Source organism: Pteropus alecto, unplaced genomic scaffold, assembly GCF_000325575.1.
Source record: "Pteropus alecto unplaced genomic scaffold, ASM32557v1 scaffold192, whole genome shotgun sequence".
NCBI classification, from domain to species: domain Eukaryota; kingdom Metazoa; phylum Chordata; class Mammalia; order Chiroptera; family Pteropodidae; genus Pteropus; species Pteropus alecto.
Genome location: NW_006432938.1, coordinates 93,423 through 121,201, shown reverse-complemented (window position 1 = coordinate 121,201; position 27,779 = coordinate 93,423). Strand labels below are relative to the sequence as shown.

Genomic DNA, 27,779 nt, shown 5'->3' with positions numbered 1-27,779 from the left:
TTACGTCTGAGAAACTCAAACATTCTAAACGGGAAGTGTCCCCAGACCATGGAGAGGAAGTGAAAGGCAAGAGCAGAAGCCAAGGAGACATCGGGGTCTCGGGGAGGGAGAGGAAAGCATGTGTGGCTGTGTGTCCCAAAGGGGAGTGGAGATTTCTTAAAAGAAGCAGGTTCTCTAACGAGAGGAAGCGCTTCAGGCAATGATTACACAGGAAGCTGGAGTGGGAACCTGATTTTCTACCTTATTAAAAATTTTTAATCTTAGTCAAAATCCCATCATCGACACAATAATATCGAGTTGAGTGATATTTGACCCAACTACTTTTCAGTATAAAAAATATATGTAAATCGTAATGACACGTGGTCTGTATAACTCAGTGAGGACTACTTTATGGCTTACAGGGTAAAAGTAGAAAAATTTATAAGTTGCAGGGATTTTTGGTAAAAAAAGAAAGTTTTTTTTTTTTTTGAAAAGGCCCTTTGAGCGCTAAAGTGATCTGGGTGGTGGGTGCTGGCTGTCAAGTTTACTGCTATTCTTGAATGTTGTGGGTGTTCTATTTGCCTTTCAGTGAAAGAATGTGCTAATCCAGGGGTCGCCATCACGTACCGCCCCCCCCAGACAGGCGTGTTGTCAATGACACACTGCATCCAGCTTCCCTTGTGGCTACCAGTGGGGAGAAGAGGAGCAACGTATTCAGAAACCCTAACGTATTCAAAAGTAGTAGGGTCAAATATCACTCAACTCTATATTATCATGCTGATTTGCGAGGAAGAAAATACTTAAACCAAGCTTCATTTTTCATAATCATGACTTTCAGATTACAAATTTCCAAGCACATGCACAAGCGACCATTTGTGATGGGTTAAAAGAAATGGCTCCAGTCTAATCCAAGAGCTTCCAGAAACTACTGCCTAGCCTTTAAAATTTTGAACTCTCTATTTTCGCATGTTTCTCATTTGGCTTCAAGTTTTTTGTAACTGTTTTTATATCGAAGTTTGTCTAATTAGTAAAGAACATCAGGGGTTTCTCTCTAATCTTCAGCAAGAATTACTTTGGCTTTTGAAAAAAAAATACAAGCTTTAGAAGCCAATGTAATTTAAATACTATTAAAACATTCAAAAGGAGGTCTGCCTCATGGGAAATCTTTTGTTCTCCAACACAATAGCATTTCTGTCTAAAGTTTGCATAAACTGTTCTATGAGAAAGATACAATACTCTGGAAAAAGATCACCTGCTTCTAAAAATAGGTTCACCATTGGCTGGGGGTGGGGAGGGAGCATTTGGCCAATCTGTATGTATGTTCTCATGACCATTCCTTCTTCAACTTGAGAATTCCTCCATTTTCAACCCTTTTTAAGAAAAATGTAAGGACAGTTGTGAAATATCCTCTGGGTCAATACCCAGCAAAGAATTTGGCTCACAACCCATCAAATCTTCCAGGTGACACCTTTGATATCCCAGTTAAAAATTAAAAAGAAATCCAGAAAACTGAAAAATTGTTCTTTTCACACAGACGAGCAAGGGGTGGATGACCCTCCCACCATTAACTATGGAACAGGGTGCAGCTTGAAGAATTCTCTTAAACTTATTTCTGCAACTTATTTTTCTTTTAAAATGAGAGAAATAGAAATAACAAGGGGTCTGGGTAGATGAGTTACAAAATTTCATGATCCTGTAAAAATACCTAAGCTAGTATCATGTCATTTACTCTGTGGAAATTGTACATGATCAATCTGAGATGATTTCTATTTTACATCAAAAAAAAAAAAGAGGACATTATAAAATAAAGAAAAACATATTCTGCATTTGGCAGGGGAAAGGCCACTTCATGTGACTGTTATCAATTCATTGCCTCAGCTCCAAATTCATCCTTCGTGCCTGCCCTATGGTAATAAAGGGAATTCCTTTTGAAGAGGAATTTTCCACTCAAATGGCTAACTTTGTAAACAGCTCTTTGTTCTACTTCTGTAGACATGTTTGCCACATAGGCTGAAAGGCAGGGTGACCTTGAGATAAACTGAAGACTCACCCTCCCCTTTGCTTGTTCTGTCTAGATAACAGATGTATTGCCTTTGCTTGATAACAGATGTATTGTCTAAATTCCTGTCTGAGAATCTCATGAGCCAATTGGCCCATGTCAGCTGTAACTTCGCGGATTGGCCCTATAAAAGTAAGGTTACCCCTAAGCTCGGGGCCCATATCTTCAGAGCGCTAGCTCCTCTGGGACTGCTGGCATAATAAACCTGAGTTCTCCAACTCTCCGAGTGCTGCTTGATTTCTCACCAGTCTGATTTTTCTGCAACACTTCCACATTTCTCCTGCACTATGAGCAGAGCAGCATGCTGGGGGCACAGTGCAGGGGGAAGGGCCTCTCCTGCAGTTTCTAGCTGCTGTGTGGGGTGCCATGATGTGGAGGTAAGGACATGGGTGATGCTCAGCCCCAGCCTCACACGCAGGACACTCAGTGCCCTTGGCAACCTTCAGCCTCGACCTGGCCAGGTGATAACTTTCCCACCACCCTCTCCACATGGACACAATATTCCAGAATTCCTGACTATACCAGAGCCCCTACAGCAAAATCTATTAAAACAAAGTATTTTATTTTATAACTATGAGAATTACCAGAGACGGTTGATTTAGTCTCTGAAGATCTTTCCCCAACTTATGTTTTCTGTACCTGGAACCAATGTGTACTCCACTGTTGACATGTGTCAACATCTTCAGGATTTTCCAAGCTGACTCTCAAGCCTTTATCTGCATGTGCCAAGTGTCCAGGACCCTTTATTTCTTTAGGATTATTTCCAGTGCCCTACTTCACAGATCCTTCACTGGCCACCACCCACTGGCAGCTCTGTATATATCCTGGACCAACTTCAGAATATCTGTCATCTTCCCCGCCGCACAGAGCCAGCCTCCAAACCGCTTTGCTATCTCCTGCTCATCACTCTACTGCTGGGTTTAATTTCCATCCCCACTGTTCTCCTTAAACTTTTTTTTTCCCCCAAAACATTGTTAATGATTTCTGGTATATAGCTCCTTCAACAGCTGTGCTTGAAAGCCACAATCTGGGTAGTTAATAACCTGTGACTCATTTAAAAGTAATGACCTTGGAACCGAATTGATGTTTTAAGTAATTTTGATGGTCTCTTTCTAGTTCTGGTAAGGTGGGCGTGTAGTTGTTTCCCCCCCAAACTATATGTGACTCTTCAGAGGTTGAAGGTATAAAGAGGTCAGGGAGTTTTAGGCCCAAAAGCAGGGAAAATGGAAAATCTCTGACTTAAAGAGACCAGCAAAGAGTAACCCAGAAAAACAAAATAATTTTCAAGGTAAAGGTAGAGACAGTAGGGCAGAAAGGCCCGGCTGATGAGACAGCAGGAGGTGGAGAATTTTGCAAAACAAAGGGCTGCATGTGGCAAAGAAGAAAATCAGTTAGAACAACTTTACCCTCTTTCCTCATTCTAGATGTTTGACTCTTTCTTTCTGGAGCACCCCACTGCCTGTACTAAGTTCTACCTCAGCTCAGTAAAAGACAGAACAAGGATTGGTGCTTAGACAAGAACTTGGGTAGATATGAAACGTATAATCTCAGCAAGGTAAATGCCAGACAGAAGACAAATTCAGATGAATATGACTGGCAGTGATATATTTTAATAATTCATTTTCAGTTGGTCTCATTAAAAAAAAAAAAAAAGGATAAAAGGATTTGAGAGGCACAATTTTAGACCAAGCCAGGGGTTAGAGGGCAGCCTCACAAAATGTAAATTTTACCAAACTGTCTAAACTTAGGAGGTTTGGGTTTCCTCCTGAGGCTGCAGGTCAGACCCACCAGTACTCTCTGTAGCGTTTATGTGATATCAGGAAAGCAGCCCATGGAAATGTAGAATTCTGAGGTCAAGTTTTTGTCATATTGTAAAACACTATATTTTAAACCCTGTTGATTATCTTTCTAGAGTCCCCAGAAGTTATAAGATCTTAAAATGTCTCCAGAGTTCTATTTGATCCAAATACTTAAAAATGAAGGATCACCAGCAAAATACTGGGACACAGTGTTCTTTTTTTTTTTTTTTTTTTTTTTTTTTTTTTACCAACTGTCATTTCCAATTGACAAATGATCTTTTTCAAATCTCATTAGAGAGAAGCTCGTAGGTAACTTCCTAGACTCAGTAGCATGGTTATTTGGGTGTGCTGAAAATGACAAATGGGGGATTTGGTAAAAGCTGTCATTGCGTTGACTATGGTAAGTAAACTGTGGGATTAAGCTTTGTGGGAAGAAGAATTCCAGGTAGGCCTGGTGGTTCTCAGGGGCCATTTGGTTAAAAGCATGCTGAGAGTGTGGGGTGGAGGGAGGTACAGGCTTCTCCAGCTACTGCTAGCCCACTAATTCACTTGTATATGTATTCACAGATGGCACAAAATGTATTTTCTTCCTATTATTTATCTCTAGGCTCTCTGCAAGTATTAAAAATATTAGAGAGGGTCTTGAAGAAGAAATCAGTTCCTTTACAAACATTACACACACACACCTATCTACCTATCATCTATCTATCTATCTATCTATCTATCTATCTATCTATCTATCTACCTATCTGTCAATCATCTATCTTTCTATCTATCCATACATACATTTTATCAATGAGAAAACAAAACCCCAAAGGGGATAAATTGTTCAAAACCAAGTGAGTTAAAATCCAATAGGTAACAAATTTCATCTGTTTCTTGTTTTAATTTGCATTTTCTTAAATGTGAGTGTAGTTGAGAATCTTGTTTTGTTTGTGCTTTATGTTGATATATTGTAGTTTTTTTCCCATGAACTTTCTCTTCATATCTTGGTTCAATTTAAAATTTTAGTTCCTATTTTTGTAGTTCATTAGAAAAAGATCTTTGTATGTCACAAAAATCAGCCTTTCATACATTTCATTCTTTTTAAACTCAAAAAAAAAAAAAGGTACCTTTGAAACATCAAAAGAATGAATACTTTAAGCCATGAATGAGGGTAGCTGTGTATTAATTTCTAAGGTTATTATAGGAACAAATGAACAGGTTTTTATGTTAGAATGATAACATAAATGTTGTACATATCCTTCTCTTATATTCATTCCATTCATTCCAGAACTGTTGCTGCTGGTATATTTTTCACATATATTTTCATGTCAGTGTGACATTCTTAACAGAGGGAGAATGTGGTAACTGCCCCCGCCTGCAATATGCCTGTTTCTCATCTCTGGGCCCCAGTGCTGCCCATTGCCCTCTCCCACACCTAATCTGTGCAGGGGCTCAGCTTTGGCCCATAAATTCCACACGACTCTTTCTTCTGTCATTCCCCCTGAGACTCACAAGATGATGCCAGAGTCTGTGAGCCTACACTATTAGTTATTACCACACAGGGATTCTGTGACCCGTTCCTACCATCTATGATGATTCTAATAGCAGTCATTCATCAAGAACTGATTGTATGCCAAGACCAAAGCTAAGGGCTTTCCATATATTATCCTCTAGTTCTTACAGCCATTCCATGAGAGAACTCCCTTTCCTATTGCTTCCTGTGTCACTTTATTAGGTAGTGTCTATTCATTAAAGTTTTCAAATTTATAAGTACACAGTTGTTCATAACATCCTCTTACGATCCCTGTAATGTCTCCAACATCCGCACAATGTTTTCTCCTGATATTGCTAGGTTTTGTCTTCTCCCTTTTTCTCTTGACCACTTTCCTCAGGAATTCATGAAATAATGAATCTTTTTAAAAATCAACTTTTGGTTTTGTTGACTTTCTCCATGATGCATTTATTTTGTTTTTTTCTAATTTCATTAATTTTTGCTCCTATGTTTAATATTTTGTCCTTTCTACTTTCTTGGGGTTAAATTTTTTCTCGAGATGTAGGCTTAGGTGATTGATTTTCAGCTCCTCTTGTCTGATATATGCATTTAAAACTAAAACGTTCCTTCTAGGCACTATTTTAGCCGCATTCCACAAATATTGATAGTCAGTTTGACCTCTATTCCCTGAAATATAGTTAACAAATGCCTCAAAAAAAAAAAGTTGGTAGTGAATACAGAGCTCATCTTAATGAATTCCATTCCCTCAGATGTAGGCCCCACGGGGCCTGAATCCTTAATTGCTCTCTGATATATTCAAATGGCTTTCTTTCATGTGATTGTATTTTATCCAGCTTTTACGGTTTTCTGCAGGAGGATTAGTCTGAAACAAGCTATTTCATCAAAGTCCTTCTCTGCGATTCTAAGGCCATTTCATTTGCAGGCTCTCATTGGGAGGCTGTTTGATCTCTTATTCTTCCAGTACTTCGGGGCTGGACAGTAAAGTAGGGGTTTTCTTTGCTCTCTTCTCTCACTTCCAAACTATTTTTCTTTCATCTTTCAAAATCCCAAGCTACACTGAAACTCATGCCATTAGGCCATCTTCTCCACTACTCCTGTTTGCTGCTGTCCTTTCTCAACCTCTTGGCTGTCTATCGTCCATGAAAGATCCTAGTCAATTGCTGTCCCTGTTCCTCACCACCCACACCGCTGCATCACTGCCACGGATATGAAAACCACGAGGATAACTCGCTCAACACTCTAGCCCCTCAGCTCTTTTCCCTTCATACCTCCACTAATTTTGTTCTCCCTTTCTCTTTAGTAACCCATCCCATAGTATTCTAGAGTTTATTATTACCACTAGCTATGCATTTGAAATATTAATTTTAAGATTCACAGTTTCTGACTTCTGCTTTCTCTCCTCCCAGCTCACTTGCATTAGGGTCCCACCAGGACGTCATCGAGATGCCCAAATCATTGACTTTAACGTCTTTCCACTGTCCATCACACAACTCTTGTAGTTACTTGCCTCTTTATCTAGTTTATATTTCATGGTAATCTCTCTTCAACATTTTCCTAGTAAAATCTCAAACTCAGATGAATTCAAACTTTTGCCTTCCCTATACTTTTATCACAACAGCTAAAAGTTGCTGGAGAAATCTCACAAGCATGGTGATCCATTTCAAATTAAAGTTATGGTCACAGACCTCTAATCCAAAACTCTAATAGACACTCGATGCTATGAGACAATCCTTTTAGTTTATTATGTTTGGTTTCTATTTCCCTGTATGTACCTCTCCATTTCTGTGTTTCTCTTCAGAGCAAAATGTTTGGAATAAGTGATCAGTACTTGTCTCTACGTCTTCACCTAACCACTCATTTTAAAACCCACATTATGAGGCCCTTGTTGAGAACTCTGGTGCCCAATCCACTGGCCCCTTCTCTGTTCTCAGCTAGCTTTACTGCTCAGCGAGACACACCTTCCTCTCCTTCCTCCCACCTCACTTTTGTCCTCTCCAGCCAGTTTCTCTGTTAAGCCTCTAAGTGTTAGAAGGCCCTCGGGCTTGGTCCTGGGCCCCATTCTATAGCTATGCTTACTCCCGTGAGAATTTTGTTCAGGTTCATAGCTAAATATACCATCTCTATACTGATGATTCCCAAATCATATCTGTAGGCTTAACTCTTTGAACTGTAGACTCATAGGAGAGGTCAGACTTAAAAAAAAATCGTTCTACTTGCATCTTTAATAAGCACAAAACAGAGTTTACTATGCCCAAAACAAAGCTCTTTGTTTTCCAAAGTATCAAGCCTATTTCTATTATATTTCTTGTGTCTGGGGATAATTCTTGATTTCTTTCTTTTCTTCAACCCAACAGCCAATACATTATTGAGGTCTGCCAGTTCTATCTCCAAAACATGTTTTAAATTTGTTTATTTCTTTCTACCATCGCTAGTCTAAGCAACCTTAACCTAACAACCCACTAACTGTTTTTCCTGCCTCATTTCCCTTATGATCTTGTAAAAAGCCACATCAGATCAAGTCATTTTCATCAGTACTTCACCAGTGGTACATTGTAAGAGCACAAATATTTGTTAAAGAAAGAATGAATAAGTGGATGAATGATTGAGAAGGTGACTTGCTCAAGGTCCAGAGCTAGAGTTGAAACCCGAGTCTGTCTTATTTCATCACAATATACACCTATACCTAGGATCCAAGAGTGGCGCCAGCCTTTATTCCTCAGCATGCCGTGCCAAGAATGAACAATCATGTTTTGCCAAATTCCAAAATAGATCTTATAAAATAGTTATGTTTTATGCATATTGGTACCACAATCAAATTTCTTATACATTTTTTCATTTAATTTCATTTAATTTTTTTTATTTCATTTAATTTAGAAAGCAAAGGAACTAAGCTGAAGAGGATGGCTGTTTTTGTAATTTTCTAATTTCCATGCTAAATGTATAACTTACAAAGATCTAGTAATATTGACTAAAATCACATGTGTGGTGAATTTTGCCAAGAGTTAGCACAAGAGATATCTTTTATCATCCACTAACCATGGGACCTTAAAGCACATGATATTACCCTTTTATGTCTCAGTTTCCTTATCTGGAAAACAGAATTAATAACAGCATATACCTTTTAGGGACATCTGAGGGTTAAAGAAGAATACAGGTAAAGTACATAGAAAGACATCTGTAAGTTGCAACTATTATTAACTACAATTTCATTGCAAATGTACCTAGCATATGCTTATTATTTTTTTTTATGGTGAATGTTTTGATAAATGAAGAGACTTCTAGTAAATCCTATTGCTATCTTTAATCTGGGTACTTTCTAGCAAGCCGACAGTTGATTATGTATGTGGTGATCACAAGCAGGTTTTCATTACTGGAGAGTTTGTGCCTCTCTCTTTAGCCCCTTAAAAACGCATTCACCTAGCAAGGAGTCAGCATATACATAACGAAAATGGCTTTGCAGGCAATTTTATCTGAGTAACTAAACAGACTTCTAAAACAGTAAAAATGAGGAAAGGAGGCATCTGAGGCTGCCAAACAGACAGCTGGCTGTGGAGGACTGGCACACACTGGCACATATGCCAGGTGCTTGCTGGTGATTTACGCGGCTGTAGAGACAGGGCTGGGGTGGGGGCGGGGGAGGCTCCAGCAGGAAAAGGCTGTTTCAGGGGAGTCCTTGACTAAAGTGGCCAAAGAAGGGACCTAGAGTGTGTGCAACTTCTTTCTGGAATCCAGAAATGCATGACATTCCCCATTTCTCCTAAAATGCAAATAAAATGAAGTAGCTTTTATTTGCAGCCATGGAGACAAAGGGCATACACTGGGAAGAGCTCAGAGTTAAACCAGAGGGCAAAGAAATGCACAAATCAGGAAGAGTGTTTATTCTCACAGGAGCTTACTTTCAGATCAAGAGAGTCTTGCCCAGAAATCTGCGTCAGTAAATATTTATTGAACACTATGTTCTATGTGCACAGCAAGAAATTCAGTCCCATTCACCCAACCGAGTGTCTTCTGGTTTGGGGTAAAGTGGAAGGGACAACAGAAGGGGGACCTGGAGTTTTCGAACTCTTCCTGGGCCAGCTCCTGTCCATTCTGGACCTCCTACAGATGGGGGCCTCTCTGCAGCCCACAAAACCAGAAGTCAGGTGCACATGTCAGAACTTTGAGGCTTCTTTGTCTTCCTGCAGCTAAAAAAGAGATTTAGCACATCCTAACACTACTCTTAAAGATTTAATAGAGCTTCTGGATTTTAATACGAAACACTGTAATGTCATGTCTGGTCACATCCCATGTACTTCTTGGATTGTAAAGCTAATATATAAGTTCCTCAAAACCATGATATCTTAGAAAAGCAGCTGGTGTTTCCATCTCCTGGTCCTGCTGTAACTGAGGTGGCCCAGGAACGGCTCTTCTGTGTTCCTTAAAGCTGTCCAATTTCAAGACCATTTTCCAAGTCTCACACGTTCAGAATGAACAGGTTCTCCACTTGAGGCGAAAAATATGCTTGCGTACGGAGTGTCTTGAGATAGAGAAAATCCTCATCGAAACCGTTCTTTACAACAGCATCTGTGATTTTCACCTGCTGTTAGGGAGTAAGGTGTTCAGAGTGTCACTTGGAGAATGGGCTACTAAAAAATCAGCACAGCTTACCATTGTTCTGAGATTTCAAGGGTCAAGATGTCTTCTGATGCCTTAGGAGGTGGTCAGCCATTGTCTGTTGAATGCATATAAACTTCTAAGCCATAAGCTGTCCCAGATTGAGATGTCTTTTCCCAAGTGTGGTCTCAGTAACAACCAATCGGAAAATAAAGTTCTGGCTGAATTTCCAAATCTGAATAAGATGACTACCAAACACAGAAATTCAAATGGAACTTAGAACCTTAATTAAACTTCCAAAATGCTATTGAGTAATTTTACAATCTTAAACTAATCATGTAAAACTCTACTCAGCTTATGAACAAGTTTTGTGATGATTGATTATAGTATAGGGGCCTCAAAAATTGTTTCGGTACATTTCCATGTTGTTGTTTTACCAACAGCAAATAAGACACTCCTGTCTTTCAAACTTGAACCACTGTAATATTAACTTGTATGTATTAAGAAAAAAGAAAATAAGAAGCCCTTCAGAGAAGGTTAATTTGAAAGATAAGCATAATTTGCATTCAGGGAAAAAAATAAAACCAGAGTAAAGGTGTTATAGAAACTTTCAATAACTCCTTCCCCAAACTGAAGATGAGCAGTCTTGGGCATCATTATAAGAAATTCACTTAAGAGAACACAGAGGCTTAGACTCTTCATCCCCCAGGTTGTCATTTGCCTTCTCATCAGCTTTGCTTTGTGAATAATTATATTCATTCCTCGGCCTCTTTGTTGACTGTAACAGCCTCGAATCAAGGGCTGCTGTGTGGAGACTCAGCAGTGTGGGCTCCTCGAGGAAAACACGAGTCTGGCTTCATGAGGAAGCAGACTCATTCTGAAGCTTGTCAGAATGAGTTATTAAATCCCACCTCTGCACACCTCCTCTTCGAACCACAGAAAGGATTTATCCCCCTCTAGTTTTAACTCATTCTCAACCAATATTTATAAGTGTTGGCATTTTCAGCTGAAAAGCCCTTTAGAATATAAATGAGGAGATGTGAGTAGGGAACAGGGATGGGAGTAGTTCCTTGGGCCACAGGCCCCGAGTCGAGAGAGACTTACTGACCGTAGACACCTGTTCTGGCCCCAGCAGGGCCCAGCGTGTAGGCCCTACTGCTGGCCTGTATCTTAAGGCAGCGTTTACAGAGTGAACTAACTCCTCCCTTCCTCCTCCTTTCTTTCCTTCTTTGACAGCATTTTCCCATTCCTAAAATATAATGAACTTTTTGGAAAAATGTTTAAAAATAACTACCATGTGCCAGGTACTGTGTTAAATGCTTTATATAGATTATCTCATTTATGTTCAGAACAACTCTCTGCAGTAGCTATTATTATTAGCCCAATAGAAATCAGGAGACTGAAGTTTTGAGAGGTTAAATAACTCCCAGAAGTCACATGAGTGGCAGATCCAGGGACACGTTTCTACTGAAAAATCTGAGCTTTTGGCCTACACCCTACTCTTATGTAGAAGAGCAATCACAAAAACACTTTATATAATCTGAATCTTCTCCTATCGGTGGCTATTATCCCTCAACTTGATTCCTGAAGGGTGACTGGCATTTCATCATGTGGATGGTCCTATTGTTTATATACCCAATCTCTTTCTAATTTTAGAATTAGAATTATTTTAGAATTAGAATGATTTTAGAATTAGAATGATTTTAGAATATGCAGTGCACATATGTGTACACAACATTTGTGACCCTAACACCGAGCAGCCACTGGGGTAACAGGCCTGGAGAATAGAGGATGGAGGCTGTGGGAGTCCATCCCAAGAGAGTCTTGTCTCGGCTGAGGCTGCGGCCTTCCGATGGCACAAATCCCTCTGTGATGCCCAGCACCTCTGGTCTTGCTGCTTCATATCAAGTTGTTATAGCTATGGTTAAAGCACTCATTGAACTACTGCTGTCTTTGGTTCTGTACAGTTATGTATTAACATGCAATTATTTAATATTGGTAAGTTATTTTACATTTTGTTATAGTTATTTTGTGTGTACCCTTTCCTCAAGCAGAACCATAATTTATGAGTTTCCTTAATAATCCTACAAAATCATGTACCTCTATACTCCCTCAAACCTTTTCCCAAGGAGAGCTGAAAAATAGTCAGCAAATAACTGTGAGCAAGGTAGTGAAACAGTAATAGCTAACTTTCGTTGAGAAGTGAATCACTTACTGCCTCTGCCTATGTTCATGTTAATTAGCCTTAGAAATAAATGAAGAGCTTGCAACACATTGGCAAACCATACACGCTCTTCTAAGTCTGAGTTCCTAGCCCATCCTCCAACTGGGCAAATGACCACGTGAGAAATGACATTCAAAATAACATTTATACCTCTGATTTCCACAGGAGCTTATTAAAGAAACAGAAATGCAAACCAAAGTAGTTTAAGTTATATCGAGTCTTCAAATGTCAGTTTTACTATTTTCTATCAGAAGAAAGGTGGTATGTAAATTTCTACAAAAATTAGCATTTATATAGCATTTATATTTTCAAAATGCTTGTACCATTATTTACTAATTAACCTAACATTTGAGAACCATAAGCTTTAAATATAGAGAAATTACTTTTTAGTACACTCCTCTTAGTACAGAGAAAGTTATCCCCTCGCCACCTTCAAGGTCTGAATCATGTCAGACAAAACCGTTCAGCTCTTCTAAATCTGATTCTAAATTTACCAGCTTACAATATTGCCTAGTCCTTTCCACAGAAATATGGGATGATCAATGTGATAAAATCAAGACTCAGTTTAAAATCTGGAAAACCTGAAAGCTGCCTTATGTGATGCCTCACACCCTAAAACTGAGGCTGTTTATTCAAGAAATATTAATTTATTGCCTACACATGCCGGTCTCTATCTTGCCCTCATTGAGGTTAAAGACTAGAAGTAGGAACATGCATTACAGTGGGGCGAATGCCATGACAGAGGGAGGCCCTGGGTGCTGCTGTGAAGGGGCTCGACTCAGGTGGGAGGGTGTGGGGGAGGCTTCCCAAGGAACCACGATGAGAGGTATGGAGTGTCTTTTCTAAGTTGCCATTTAACTCCATTTAATCTTTTTAAAACCAGTCTATCTCATTTTTCCAAAGATGACATACGGATGGCCAATAGACATATGAAAAGATGTTCTTTGTCACTAATCATCAGAGAAATGCAAATTAAAACCACAATGAGATATTACCTCACACCTGTCAGAATGGCTATCATCAATAAATCAAAAAACAAGTGTTGGTGAAGATGTGGAGAAATGGGAACCCCCGTGCACTGTTGGTGGAATTGCAAACTAGTGTAGCAGCTATGGAAGACAATATGGAGGTTCCTCAAAAAATTAAAAAGGGAACTACCATATGACTCAGCAATCCTGCTTCTGGGTATTTATCCAAAGAAATTCGAAACACTAATTCAAAAAGATAAATGCATCCTTATATTCATTGCAGCATGATTTACAATAGCCAAGATATAGGTGCAACTTAAGTGTCTATCAATAGATGATTGGATAAAGAAGATGTGAGATATATATATATCATTACTTGGTATATACATATATGATATATATATAATTACTTGGCCATAAAAAAGAATGATACTTTATCACTTGTGACAACATGGATAGACCTGGAAGGTATTATGCTAAGTGAAATAGTCAGACAGAGAAAGAGAAATACCATATGATTTCACTTATATGTGAAATCTAAAAAACAAACTGAAAAGCAAAATAGAAACAAACTCATAGACACAGAGAACAAACTGATGGCTGCCAGCTGGGAGTGGGGTTGAGGGGCTAAGTGAAAAAGTGAAGGAACTGAGAAGTACAAATTGGCTGTTAAAAAGCAGTCATGGGATGTGGAGTGCAGCATGGGGAATACAGCCGATAATATTGCGATGACTATGCATGCTGTCAGGGGAGAACTAGATTTATCTAGGGCAATCACTTTGTAAGTTATATAAATGTCTAATCACTATGTTGTATACTTGAAACTAATATGCTATTGAATGTCAACTGTAATTAAAAAGTTTTAAATTAAACAAAAATTATACGTATTTCTCAACAGTTTAATTATTGAATTATATACTTGAAACCTATATTTTATTAACCAATGTCACCCCAATAAAGTTAATTTAAAAAAATTCTAAAAAGAAACTATTTTGAAAAACAAATAAATAAACCAAATCTCTCATTTGTGCTAGTATTTACTTAATTACATTTAAAATAGATTTTAATTGAGTCATTTTTAACTTAGCTTTCCCTAGTCACTAATATCCATAAAATAATAGTTATTTAATCCTAATACATATTAAAAGAATACATTTTAAAAAATGCAAGAAGACCTCAAATCATCCAACATATCGTCAACGGCATTTGACCCCTATGTTGAAACACCTTAACATAGGTGATGGCAAGCCAGTGACCAACGTCAAGGCAAGGAAGGGACAGGGGGAATTAGCTGATTTTTAGAAGCATTATATTCTATTAATTAAGCAAGGAAGCCATTAGACCAAAGTGGCTCTAGTGCTTTGGTGGCCTAGTAAGCAAACCAAAACCTAAGCCTGTAAATGCCTCAAGGCTAAGACATTCAAACCTAAGAAGAGCCAGTCACAAATATCCAGTGAGGCTTTAAGCTATAGCCAGTCAAACAATTCCCTTTCTTTGCTTTGGCATTTTCTCTGTGTCTTTCTTGAGCTCCTTTCGGCAGAGCTCTCCTCACCACTTCCGGCTTGGCGCTGCCACATTCAAATTGATTTTTGCTCAAATAAACTCTTGAAACGTTTAACAGGCTTCAGTTTAACAATTGTGTGAATAGTGGCACATAGTACAACTGGAAAAACTATTAAAATGTCACTCGCAATCATTTAAGATATGATAACGGCAGACGGTAAAGCAGTAGTCTTGGAGAGGGGAAAGGGAATGGTCTCAGACATACCAAGGTCGTACGTCTGTGAGAACTGCAGACTGATTTGATTTTAGAGGTCAAGGCAAAATGGAAGTCAAAGATAACTCCAAGTTTCTTTTGGGGGCCAGTGGAAAGGTGGCCATGCCATTTACTGAGACACAGCATAAAAGAAGAATACCGCGAGCAGAATGTCGCATCAATTTAATTTTGTATAAGTTGATTTTGAAGTGTTTCAAGAATATCTAAGTAGATATGTTAAGTTGGTCGTTGAATATTTGATTCTGGGCTCAGGGGAAACAATGTGTGGGCCATCAGCACACGGGTGATGAATGAAGGCACAGAACAGAAGCAATCGACCAGGGAGGAATGGGAAAGTGAGAAAGGAAAGGATGGGAAGCAACAGAGAAAGAGAGGAGGCCAATATTTCAGGAAAAAAACAAACAAACCAATAACAGTATACAAAATCAGCAAAAGAGACACAGCCAGAGACACAGGAGGGAAGTGTGGAGTGAACAGTGTCACTCCAGAGTTCCTGGTTACTTTGACAAGGGGGTTTTAGTGGAGTCGAGCAGATGCCAGACTGCTGTGGTTTAAGGACCGCACAGGGTGGGGACGAGAAAGTGGCAACAGCACACAGCAACATCAATGTGGAGGAAGGGGAAGAGAGAGAGGGGGTTGATTCAGGGTGGATGTTACACGGTTCTTTTCCTTCTCCTCCAGGTGACTTGCCCATGTTTACAGCTTAGGGGAGAGAGCCATTTAAAAGGCACCGTGTAACTTAAAGGCAAGAGAGAGGAAAGCTAATTGATGGAAATCCCCGAGAAAGCAAGAGCAGATGCCACAGGTGGTAGGGTTACCCTGGAAGAGGAGGGAAGACTCCTTCTTCTGAGACTGAAGAAAAGGAAGTAAACTAAAGATGAGCATAGATATGGACAAGTTTACTGGCGTGAGGCATTGCGCTGGGAGAGCCCCAATTTGGCAGCCTCTAGTTTGTTGTATTTAATAAGAAAGAGACAAGGTCTTATGAAGAGGGGACAGTTTGGTTAGAAGACTTGGGAGGAGCTGTGAATATTTGGAAAAACTTGCTGTGGATGAGATAGGAGAGAGGAGAATCATGAGGCGGGAGGAAGGGCTAGGAGGACTCGGGAGAAATAAAAAAGAAGACAAAACGTGGTAGGAAAGAAGGAGGGCACAGAAATGATGGGATTGTGAGGGTTCATGCTGAGCACAATGCTGGAAACAACAGAAATAGAACTTTGCATCTTAACTCGCATGGCGTTTTAGGGAGTTGATTAAAAAAGCAAGAATAATGTATAGTGCCGAGTGAGTACTAGACTAATGGGGGGGACTGCTTCATAAATTATATAAATGTCTAACCCCTAGCTGAAACTAACATAAAATAATACTGAATGTCAACTCCAATTGATAAAATAAAAATTAAATATAAATAAATAAAAATTAAAAAGTATCATTGGGATATCAAAATTGAAAACAGACAAAAAGTCACAGAATGAAAAGATCTCCTTCCCGAACGCATGCAGTGACTGGGCACTGAAGGGCTGCTTCCAGCAAGACAGGAACTGCTCAGAGTCACGAGGAACAGACCGAGGAGGAGAAGCTCAGTCTCCTTGAGAGCACAGACGTGTGAAGGCACCACGGACCGAGGAACTAGTTGCTAAAAGTGACAGTGATAAGGTCCCTGGAAATCATGAGGCTCTTGGGAACATTTTTACTTATTCTTTTATTTATAGTTATACCTATATTCCTCTTCACTTTTTAGAAAGACATCCTCTCCAAATTCTAGTATCTCTAGAATAGAAATGCATAAAGACATTACTAGATTAAACAGGTAAAATTCTCCTTCCTTCCACGATGTCATAAAGCTGAATATGCAAATCATTTTCCCTTAAAAATGCCATGCCTTCCAAAATCATATGTATTAAGGATAAAAATATAATCTCTAGCTCAAGATTTTATGTTTTAGAGCAAATGCGTGACTGATACAACATTTGCCAGGTGAACCCCACTGAAAGTTTAAGCACATTGAATTGCAACCTAACCTGAGTGGATCGAAGAGAAACTGAAAAGACAGATGGAGTGGCACTGATGTCACCAGCTGGAAAATTTCTCTCAGAAACTGAAGCCAGCTAGAGTTACTGCACAATCGCAAAGGCAAGTGAACCAGCTGCAGTCCCAAAGATGATTTGTAACATGTGATTAAAACCGGCCTTACTTTCATTAAAAACAAACAAACAAACAAAAAACAAACATAGGGCTTAGTGTATGCTTCAGAAATGAAATGGATTCAGTCTGGACTAAGAGGGGCTGATAGTTCACACTTAAAAATAACACACCTCGTAAGACATAGCAGCTATATGTCACTTATTAACAGTTTATTATGAGCTATGCGCCTGCATACTTTATCTAATTTAATTCTCAGAGCCCTCGAGGCTTTATTATCCCCATTTTTCTGAAAGAGACATTGAAGTTCAGAGAGAGTGAAGTGCCCAAGATTGTATCACACAGTAAATGACAAGTCCAGAATTTTAGCACAAGTGTAATGACACCAAAGTACAAGCTCCTAAATGCTGTGCTCATTACTATGCTACTTGTCATTAAAGCATAATATGTCCAAAGAAGCTCCTGCCTTCCTGCCAAATGTTTGGTATTCTGTAAACAAAGGAAGAAGACAGAGCTCCTTGCCATGACTTTCGGCTGATGTGAACAGAACGAGGCTGGTACCAGCCCTCATGCACTCAAGCATGAGCCTAAGCGACATCCAGTTTGAGGAGGTGAAAAATGAATGCAGAGTCTGAGGGGAAGTACGCCTAGGTGACAGCAAGGGCGCCATGACTTTTGTCTGGGCCATGGCCAGAGTGGACTCGATAGAAGGCAGCCTAATCTGCTCTCCTGCACAAAGGACCCCATGCCCGCGCCATTCATTAGGACTATCCTTCACCTGGACAATAAAGACCTTATGAAATATTCAGGTTTCTTAACAATGACAGCCTCTCAAATGGTGGAAATGAAAGCCAGAATAATAGAAAGTTTACTCTGGGGAAATTATTAAACTATACTTGATAATGTTACCTGAAATTAACACATAAACCTATACCTACTTGTCGAGTTAGACTTTAGAATAATTATAAACTGGTAAAAACTAAGTAAAAAGGCCTCAACAAGCATAAAAACTCAAATTATTCTATACTTACTGGAGAAAGAAGTTCAAAAATCACCTTGCAAAAAGTCCAAGTTGGATATTGGGGTGGCTTATATTAATTTTAAAATTGGCACATGCCATTTTTCTCAGATTTTGGAATACATATATTCCTTTTAGGTTTTGTTAAACCTAATCCATGAACATGAGGATAAAAATATGAATTATCAATGATGAATGAGTATAGCTTTCTTGAATTCAAATAAGCAATGACAAGGATCACATTAAGAATCTGACAGAATGAACACAGCATCCCTTCCTCCTTTTAAAAATAATGATGCTACAGGAAAATCAGAACATAATAATTAAAAATAGAAATATTATTAAAAGAATGAAACTGGATCCCTATCTTAAACCATTGAAAAAAATTAACTTGAAATGGATTAAAGACTTCAAAGTAAGACCAGCAACCATAAACTCCAGGAAGAAAACAGGGGAAAAAATCTTTTTGACATTGGTCTGGGCAACATACGTATATGTATATATATATTTAGCCATGACACCAAACGCAATAGAAATATTATTAAAAGAATGAAACTGGATCCCTATCTTAAACCATTGAAAAAAATTAACTTGAAATGGATTAAAGACTTCAAAGTAAGACCAGCAACCATAAACTCCAGGAAGAAAACAGGGGAAAAAATCTTTTTGACATTGGTCTGGGCAATATACATATATGTATATATATATTTAGCCATGACATCAAAAGCATAAAAGTAAACAAGTGGAGAAACAAAAAGCAAAAAGTAAAAAAGTGACTATATAAAACTAAAAAACTTCAGCACAGCAAAGGAAGTAATCAACAAAATGAAAAGGCAACATACAGAATGGAAGAAAATATTTGCAAACCATACATCAAATATGGGATTAATACCTAAAATATATGATATATTTATATATATATAATTTTTATGTAACATATAAAATATACAACTCGATTGCAAAAAAAACCAAAAAACAAATAACCTTGTTAAAAATGGGCAAAGGACAAAAATAGAGATTTTTCCAAAGAAAACAGATGGCCAGCAGGAACATGAAATAGTGCTCAATATTGCTAATCATCAGGGAAAAGCAAATCAAAACCACAAGAATATATCACTTCACACCTGTTAGGATGACTTTTATCAAAAAGAAACAAAAATGTTGACCGGGATGTGGAGAAAAGAGGGCCCTTCTGCACATTCTGGTGTGGATGTGAATTAGTGCAACCACTACGGAACACAGTGTGGAGGTTGCTCAAAAAAATTAAAAATAGATCCCCCACATCCTCCAGCAATCTCAATTCTGGGTACATATCCAAGAGAAAAAAACCACCAAAATTGGTACCGCCGAGAGATATCTGCACTCCTATGTTCACGGCAGTATTATGCACATCCGCGAAGATATGGAAACAACATAAGAGTCCATCGGTGGATGGATGGACACAGAAGATGTGGTGTGTACATGCACGTACACACACACAGTGGAATCGTGCTCAGTCGTAAGAAAGAAGAAAATCCTGCCATTTGCAACAACATGGATAAACCTAAAGGACATTATTCTAAGTGAAATAAGCCAAAGAAAGACAAAGACTGTGTTATTACATTTACATGTGGAATCTAAACAAAATTTAAAAAGTTGAACTCATAGAAAAATAGTAGAAGGATGGTTACCGGAGGCTGTGGGGTGAGAGCGATGGGCAGTTGCTGGTCAAAGGGTACGAGCCTTCAGTATAAGATGAATCAGTTTGGGGGATCTACTGTATAGCATGGTGAGTATAGCTAATAATACTGTATTGCATACTTGAAATTTTCTACGTAGATTTTAAGCATTCTTATCACAAAAAGAAAAAAAAAACGGTAATTGTGTGAGGTGATGGATGTGTTGATTAACCTGATTGTGGTAATCTTTTCACAAGGTCTACGTATATCAAATCATCACATTGTGCACTTTAAATATATACAGCTTTAGTTGTCAATTACACTTCAATAAAGCTGAAAAAAAATAGACAATTTTTTTCACTGACAAATAGAAATTTTTTGCATATTTTTTCCATAGGTCAAACTGATTTATGAAGTATTCTATGAACAAATTGATAGGTAATGAACAACAGATACTACTTGTACAATATTTAAAATGTGGAGATTGCATTCCTATGAGATAACTTCTCAATAGCTAGCATTCATAATACTAGAAAAATAACTAGCATCACCCAGATGTATCAATTATTAAACTATTCTATGATAATCTTTTAAAAAATTTTTGAACAGGTAATTGGAAATTAAAATCAGGCATTAGGGGAGTAACACATTTAATTTCAATGCTGTTTGTCGTCCTTCTGATTTGAAACAACCTCTACATCTTACATACATACATCTGAAAGTATTTTTCTTGGTTAAAATCATACACTCTTTTACAAGTAATATTTAGAGTTTTATTACAGTAGTTAGTTACAATAAAAAAGATTGCTGATCCCCGAATCTAAACAGTTTTGAAAATATAAATGATATACTTAATATGTGCAATTGTTAATTTCTATTTCTTAGTCTAAACAGGTTATTAAATAATCATGTAGAAATAAAATATAATTGCTATTTTATTTTAAAAAATAGAGTTGTTAAGAAGAGTAAAAGGGTGTTAGTCTTATTTCAAATATTAAAATTCTGACTTAACTGAATAAGATTTAATTGCAGGTAAACGACAATTACATATTTACTGTCTTGTTCAATGCTTTGTGGATAAGAAGCCAATATAAACAAAAGATGTGAGACTAGTGATCATTAGGGCCCTGCTGCTATTGTTTATTTGCCAACATGGGTAAGGCTGCGTCTAATTAGTTCACTTATTTGGATCTAGTGCCAATGAGGGAAAGTTGAGGTCAGTTTCACTCAAACCACAGACTGTGTCTGAGCCAGTCACCCAGCAGACGTATACTTTATTCACAGAATTAAAAAAGCAGATTAGGGGATGTGGGGGGCTGAGGGCATCACACTGGCGAGAGTCTACTCAAAGGGCATGCTTTGTACTGCCTTCACCAACAAAGGATAACAGATATGAAACGATGTGGATAAAAAGATTGGGAAACCTAGAAGTTGAATTTTCAAATTCCACATACAAAAGATTTGAAGACTGATTGATCTAGCTAAAAGAAAATTCTTGACACATCAGCGCTCTGGCTAAACAAACAAAATCTCATAGAATAGTTAAAGATGTCACAAGCATCTATAGGCAGCACAGTCGAGGTTCCAGGTTTAATCCCTCGAAGGTTTGAGAGCACAGGAAAGGAGGGAATGGGAGGAAAAGCCATGTTTGATTCTAACAAACTGAAAGCTTGAAACAGAGGCTGAGCCGGGATGGGGCTCACAGCCCTGAGCATGGGACGGACCCTCAGAGGAGGGAGTACAGGACATGGGTGGGGCTCAGTGTGGAGTCCCCCAACTCCAGGACAAATTTCTATTGTGTGACAGGGCTGACCACCAGCAATGAGGAAAGTCCAAAGAGCGTCTAGTGACAGAGTTAACCTGCGGGTTAAGGTTATTTATATGATTGGTCCCTCTTCGCAGACAATGCCAGCAGGACCGGTCACCCCGGGACCAGTGGCCCCTGTCTTTCATGCCCTCTTACTTTACCAATAAGTGTATTCTATCCCTCTCTTTTTCAAAACCAAGCTTTCGTGACTACCCTTTGTCTAATTTGCATTGCAACTTCATCATGCTGTATATACTTCAGAGTATGACTTCTGATATCTTTTTTGTCTACTCCAGGAGATGGTTGCCTCTCCAGTGTTTTCAGGTTTCTGATTTCATTATGTGGTTTTCACTAGAAATTTTGTATAAAAACTGATTTGCATAACATCTTTCCTCTATTGGGTAATATAGCAGGATTTTTCTTTTGTTTTTCATGGGAACACTTCCTATCACTGAATGCGCTAGCCATCAAGAGTTCTGTGAAAGACATTTCTTTGTTTCTTAAGAACCAGAGCAGCCTGAATTCTCCAAGTTTTTATTTACTGACTATGATCCTGCACTACAAAAAGTCTTGTTACAAGTTTTGGTTTAGAATCTACCTCCCTCGATGTGGTATTAGAAATGGTCAAGTTTAATTTAATTATTAAAGTTAAGGGGTTCTAATTTGAATTTTCTAACTTATTGCTGAATTTTAAGCCTCATTACCATATGTCACTGGTTCTGAAGCACGCAGATTCACATTTTAACATCTCTGACATGGGATGCGTCTTGTGATCGCTGTAAACAGGGTGGCAAGTGTGACGGTTGTCAGCTTATGGTCTTGGTTGATATTCCTGGTGACATGACAGGGCTCCTGCAGTTTCTAAATATTCAGTCAACAAACCGCTTAAGTGTCCTTTGAAGAAGAAAAATGAGGTTTACATACTGTCAAAATATCTTTCTCTGACATTTTCTGGTAAGTTTCAAAAAAAAAAAAAAAGACCAGCAGAATGGAAAGCTGCTGAGAAAAAAAGACAATCGTAGAGAATCTATTTCGTACAGTTACAGAGGCCCATCAACACTCTTGATGCCGCAGAGAAGACACCAAGTGGCTAATGGACAACAACGACTCAGACGCAAAAAGCAATTCTGAAAAACTGGGCTTTGTGCGGCTGTTTTAAGATTCCTTGCTCAGTTTATTTTAGTCTTCTCTACCAAACTGTGTCCTCTCTGAAGTCAGGAGAGGGCTTGTGTCTTACAATTTCCTATCTTCAAACCTCGCGTGTTGGCACGTGTCAGACATTCGAGGAAGGGTTGTTGACTAAATAATGAATGAACAGTGGAAGAAAAGAAGGTGGTAAGACCAACGGGGAAAAGAGAAGTCGATGGGAAAATGTGGGTAAGCCTTATAACGGAACTTAAAAGGTGAAAAGGGGCTTGCAAACCAGGGGGAGGAGGGTATTTGGGGCACAGGGCAAAACATGTTTTAGGAAACAGAGCTCTGAAAAGCCACGCTGTGTTTGGAAAATCACAGCTAGCTTTCGGGGCTTCTAAAGTCGAGAACGAAGATGGCTAAGAATGACACCAAAAAGGGAGAGTCCAGATCTCGCGTGGTTTCAAAGGCTTAAAAAAAAAGCACTGAGTTTATTTCTAGGTCTCAGATTCTAATCTTTTATGACTTTTATTTCACAGGCAATTCTATGAAAGAGGTATCATCTGACAATGAACAAGGAAAAGCCTGTTTTCCCCAAGAAGAAATTTATATTTTCTGACTTTTACACTGTCTTAATTTTTGGTAGGCTAATGGGGCAAATATTTCAGTCATATTGTATAAAGTACACTGAATTGTTATGGTTTTGAAAGACAAATAAAAAATTCTTCTTAATTATAAATTTCATTGGAACAATAACTATAAAGGACAAGAATTAAAAATATGGTAGGTAGAGGAAAATAATTAGGCAGAGCACAGAGGATTTTTAGGGCTGTGAAAATACTCTGTATGATATTATAATGATGGATACATGTCATTATACATTTGTCCAAATTCATAGAGTGCATAACATCAAGAGTGAATCCTACGGTAAACTATAGGTTTTGGGTGACTGATGGGTCAGTGTAGGTTCATCTTTGGTAAAAATAAAACGTTGATAATGGGGGAGGTGCATGGGAAATCTCAATGTTGTTGTAAACCTAACACTGCTCAAAAAAAAGTCTTAAATATATAGTGTTATAATTTGCTTATGAATAAAATGCACAGCCAGAAATAAAATTTTATTAGTGGTATAAAATTTAAATACTGTTGCTGCGATATTACCGGTATCATCAGGTTTAGTAAGAAGGAGGACACCAAAGGCATTTGCTGAGCAGGAGATCTGAGCGGGAGAACAAGACTTAGGAGAAATGTCACAGTCACCACCAGCAAGCTAAATGTTGGCAGCAGATGGCATACCCCACCTGAAGGTGGATGTGAAGAAACAGAGGGTTCAATGGCAACCCCACAGCTTATTTGCTTGTCTTTGCCAGCTACAGTTAGGGTTGGATCATGCATCAGGCAGAGAGAAGCCACTCCCCACTTCCAGCTGCGAGGAAGTAGCTTTTAGACTAACTCTCTGGCCAAGATAACTGTCAGAGCTGATAAAATGCAAAAATGAAAAGGAAAAGCTGTGTGAAATCATTAAAAGGCCTTGAGATTTATGAAACAAATTTATTTCTATAAATAAAAATTTACAAAGTGATTTCCTACAAATTTCACATGTTGGGAATCGCATGGAGTGCATTCTCTGACCGACGACGGGAAGAATGAGAGCGAGGAGTGTAGTTTCTAACAAGAGTTCAGGGCAGGTGGAAGTTCAGGGAGAGGGGCCGCCGCTGCTGGCGGATTTGCTGGGAGGGGAGGCAGTGACTGAGCTAAGCTGATGCACCGCGCCGGAGATGCTTCCGGGGGATGCAGAGGGAGACAGTTAGTGAAATTAGAAAAGCTGGTTAGTGAAACTCTATTTGAATTTACAAGGGGCCTTATCTAAAATGGAACCCCTTCCTGGGTTCCTGGATTTCATGAGGGTTAGGTTTCAGATCACCCCACCGCCAAGCCACAGTGTGCGCCGGTCACGAGGCGTATCTTACTGAGTCCAGGGGAAGAGAGGGCCGGAAAGGGCAGCGGGAGGAACAACGAACCGCCTGGGATCTCACCCCACGCGCGGAGGGCTCTGTGGCCTTGGCCGGGCCACCCCACCTCTCCAGCCTGCCTTGCCCTCGCTGGGCCTACGCCTGCGCCCAACCATTACCGTTTCCTGGGGGAGCCTCACGCTTCTTTTTCACAGGATATTTGATTAGCTTCTATGTCTAGTAACTCCTTCCCTCCCTCCCTTCCTTCCTTCGTTGCTCATGGCTAGTCTTATCCTTATCTGTCTTCTGTGGACTATTTCTGGACACACCTTCCTGGAACTTAACAAAAGACTATGATCTCTCCCTAAAAAATTTAAAAGATAACCCTAAGGCAAAGTTTTCAAGCACAGATTTAAAATGGTTTCATTAAAAAATAAAATAAAATCTCTAAAATGCAGTGATTATTTTATATGTCTCTGCCCAAGGATGAGAGTAGAGAAATACAAAAATCTTATTTTAAAGATGTATATATATTGTACTGTCTACGCATATGTGCATTAATAAAAGCCAGAGAGGCCTGCTTTTGGTACCTAGGACATAGCTAGGAGAGATTAGGATCCTGTTTATTGCTCTACTATTGTAAAGGAAAATCATTTTACTTATTTTGATAATAACTTCTATTATACATTAACAGAACCTAAACTGTGGTAATATATGTATACACTTGTGAAATTCAAATGCTTCTTTTTTAACGAGAATCAAAGACTATAATGAAACTTTAATTTATCGTTCGCAATAGAAATATAAACAAGCCTTTATCCATAAATGCATTAATAGCTATTCCCTAGCATAGCCAAATATTCAGCAGATCCTAAGAACTCTAGTTTTAACTTTTGGTTGAGTTTACAAGATTTAGAACAGGATAGCTGGGAACAGATCTGTGGATGCACAGTCAAGAAGTAACTGCACTCCCAGCCCCCTGCCCCCAACTCATCTGCTTTCTCTCCTTTCTCAATAATCAAACCCAAAGGATGTGCAGAGAGCTGCCACGAGAACATTTATCTTCAAATACAGGCACCTAGAGTTAGTCAAAAATAATCTGTTCCCAGAACCGTGTCAGATAACAAAATTTCAGATAGTGGGAATCCAATTTCATATTTTTTAAACAGGAAAAGTAATAATACATTTCTAATCCATGTGGACCGTGTCTGTCAATACACTAAATTAGGTGTTTTCTAGTTTTTCGAAAATACGCTGTGCTCAAGCAGCAGAGTGAAGCTTTTCAGACCTAACCATGTCTCGTAAGTTTTCTCTTCATATGCATAGGAAAAATAATATGTACGGTGGTAGGTAGGTAGGTAGGTAGGTACATGTATTTATACTAATATAAATATAACATAATAATGTGGGGAAGATGACAAGCAAAATGCCCGGTATATTTAAACAGCGCCAAGGTGAGATGTAACACCATCAGGTAAAATGCTGACACTCACTAAGTTCAACGCCTTGTCCTCCCTTGGGGACACCCAACAGTGTGAACACTTTTTCACTGGCTCACATGTACCAATTCCTCTCAGAGGCTAAAGCTGGGATAGTAAATATAGGGTAAAGGTTTTTATAAACCAGTAAAAATATTTGGTACTGAGAGTTCAGTCAGCGAAGATTACAGCATAATCAAGACAGTTATTTTAGAATCCTTCTCAGTCTTCACTGGATAGTGAGACAAATTGCAAAGTGGCTGATAAATGATGTTCCCTTGTGGAATTATAAGTCATGAATCAGGCAGTGTTCCCCAGACTCCTACATCTGACTACAGTCTTTTAAAGTCTATGCAGCAGGAGGAAGATTTCCATTTGAGAAACAAGCGGAAAAACAGAATTCTAACGTTTGCTCTGATGAGAAGCGGCTCTTTTCTCTAATCTCATCATTGAAGTGTTCATAGAGGGAAAGATTCTTTTTTCCTAGTTAATTATTTTTTAACGGTCAGTACAATATTTTGTATAACTAATATGCAAATGCACTACTAAAAAATCCCAGTAGTATTGATTAGTTTTTTCATCGAAAGGCTTTAATTAGGCTATTTTTCACAGTAGAAATAACTACATTAAGTGAAAAGTAATTATAAAGAAATTCTACATTATTTAAAGTGAATGTAAAGGCATCTGAACGCAACACCCAGGGGTAGAGTAGCGTATCAACCTTGGCCTTACCCTTTAGTTTCAAGGCCTCTAATACCTTTGAATCAGCTGTTACGTCACTCACGAGCTTGATTTCAATATTTTGCGAAGTCAGTTGGAGCAACTTTTCGAAAAGACGTTGACCCTAGAAAAAATATTCAGAGACAAAGAAAGTCAGAAAACTTAAATGTATGCTATTTTAAATATGCATAAATAAACTTATTAAAAATTAAGACTAGTCTTTCAAATTTTAAAAGGAAAGCACTTTTAGCGATTAGTTTTCATGGAAATGTCTATCAAGAGTTTATGTAAATAGAATAGTAGCATGAACAGAGATGACGTTATGGGTTTTTTTTTTTCGAGTATTATATTGTGCAATTCAACAATTTCTGCAATAATAATTTCAGCGCTACAGTGCAAATTTACTGTTATTTTGCTTTTTCATGAACTCTGAAGTTATCTATACATGAAGGGGCAGCATTTGGGCCCAGAGAGACCTGGATTCCAGCTGGGTTCCCAATTTACAAAATGTGTTTTTTAATCTCACTAACCTTCAGTTTTTTTCCTCAGTAAATGTAGACATTAGTATTTACTTTAAAAGGTTTTTGTGAGGATTAAAGGAGTTAGTAGTAGGTAAGCACGCCTTAAGTGTTAGCGTTTACAAGGGGACCATGGCTACTTTGTTTGAAATCATCTTCTTGTTTAAAACTTGTTTTATTGAATTCAATTAAGAATGTGCCTGGCAATCTATAATTATTAGTACAGCCTAAAATCAACTAAAATAAAAACCAAAATAAAAACTATTTTTAAAAAGATTTTCACAAACATAATTTTTGTAGTAAGTTTTCATCTCAGGGAGACTCTGGATAGTGACTGGTCCACCATTACCTGATGTCAGTGGACTGCAACATTATCCGACTTATTTTCCCTTGTGTGTTTTCATGGACCCCTCTCTCCTTATCGTAAAAGGGAACTGGTTTTCTCTTATTGATTTTTC

At 38.4% G+C, this 27,779-nt stretch overlaps 1 protein-coding gene across 1 annotated transcript in view; it reads right to left on the bottom strand.

Annotated features, from left to right (window-relative positions):
• Positions 1 to 26,923, bottom strand: part of LOC102878055 (inactive phospholipase D5) — a 139,931-nt gene extending 113,008 nt beyond the window's left edge. The window contains exon 1 of the mRNA XM_015586013.2: positions 26,816 to 26,923. The gene's annotated coding sequence lies outside the window, so the exon portion shown is untranslated. The remainder of the gene's footprint in view (positions 1 to 26,815) is intronic.
• Positions 26,924 to 27,779: the final 856 nt, after the last annotated feature.